Consider the following 1,215-nt stretch of genomic DNA (forward strand, 5'->3'; position numbering starts at 1 on the left):
TTACAAATAAAAAAACCAACACAGGAAGGTAAGTGACATACTCACCACTTCCAAAAATTAAATTATTAAAAAGCTATCAGTGGCTTACCGGTAGCTGTCAATTAAAAAATAAAAAATACTGCTGGAACTGTATTTTCTTCAGTACAGAAAAGAGATATGGAACAGCACAGGCTACAGCAATCTAAGGATATCGAACAAAGTCAGAACAAAAACATGAGCATTCCCAAAGTCACCTGCAAGCCACTGTAACACTCAAAACTTTTGATGTTCAAATGGATGAGCAGAAGCACAGGGATACAAGGCATCACAATAAGCAAGCAAGAACTGGCTTGATGAAGGTACCAATTCCTCAAATAGAGGTAATTATGTGGAATTACTTTCTCTGGTACTTTACGACAGCATGTTAAGCAATCACTTGTCAATAGCCACAGTATTCTCGGGTACCTCTAACAAGATTCAGAATGACTTTATCTCTTCGGTGTCTCAGGTTTTGCTAGATGCAATAAAAAGGAGAAGGAAGCCAAGTGCGTAGCTGTAATGAGAAACGCAGCTCAGCTGTCTCATGTTTTCAGGTATGTGACTGACAGTGGCCCGAATGAACAGTTCTGTGAAAATGTGTTACATTTACTAAAAATAATAATAATAATTATAATAATAAAAATGCTTTTAAAAAGACCACATTCCCATTGGATTTTTTTTTTTTAGATTCTATTCATTTAGAAGTATTACTATGCAGGACAGCTGCTATAAGATCGTTACCTGGACGGATTAATCTACCGATTAGTCAACTAATGCCCATAAATTAAGCGATCAAAAATTGTAATCAAGTGACAGCCCTAATAAATATACTATTGGTTGAACATTTTAGAAATGATACAAAATAAATACAACACCACCACCTGACAACCCTATGAAAGCCCCTTCCATAACACAGTCAAAATGAGGTACAGGGATACCAAGTCTGTTATGCAGAACGGAGACTGTTCCTATCAACAAAGCACCTGCCCACTGAGTATCTTTAGATCGGCCACTAGAATCTGTCAGTAGCGGCCAAGCAAAGGGCTTTCAAAATACAAGTGCCTGGTAATTAACCAATCCTCACCATTAAGCAGGAATATGTGTAACAAAGCAAGGAATGGCATGCATGGCAATAGAAGGAGAAGTATGAATCTTAAGAACATGACCTTGCAGACCTAATAAACAACAGATACCAAA

The sequence above is a fragment of the Acipenser ruthenus genome, chromosome 31 (genome assembly GCF_902713425.1).
Source record: "Acipenser ruthenus chromosome 31, fAciRut3.2 maternal haplotype, whole genome shotgun sequence".
Classification (NCBI taxonomy): domain Eukaryota; kingdom Metazoa; phylum Chordata; class Actinopteri; order Acipenseriformes; family Acipenseridae; genus Acipenser; species Acipenser ruthenus.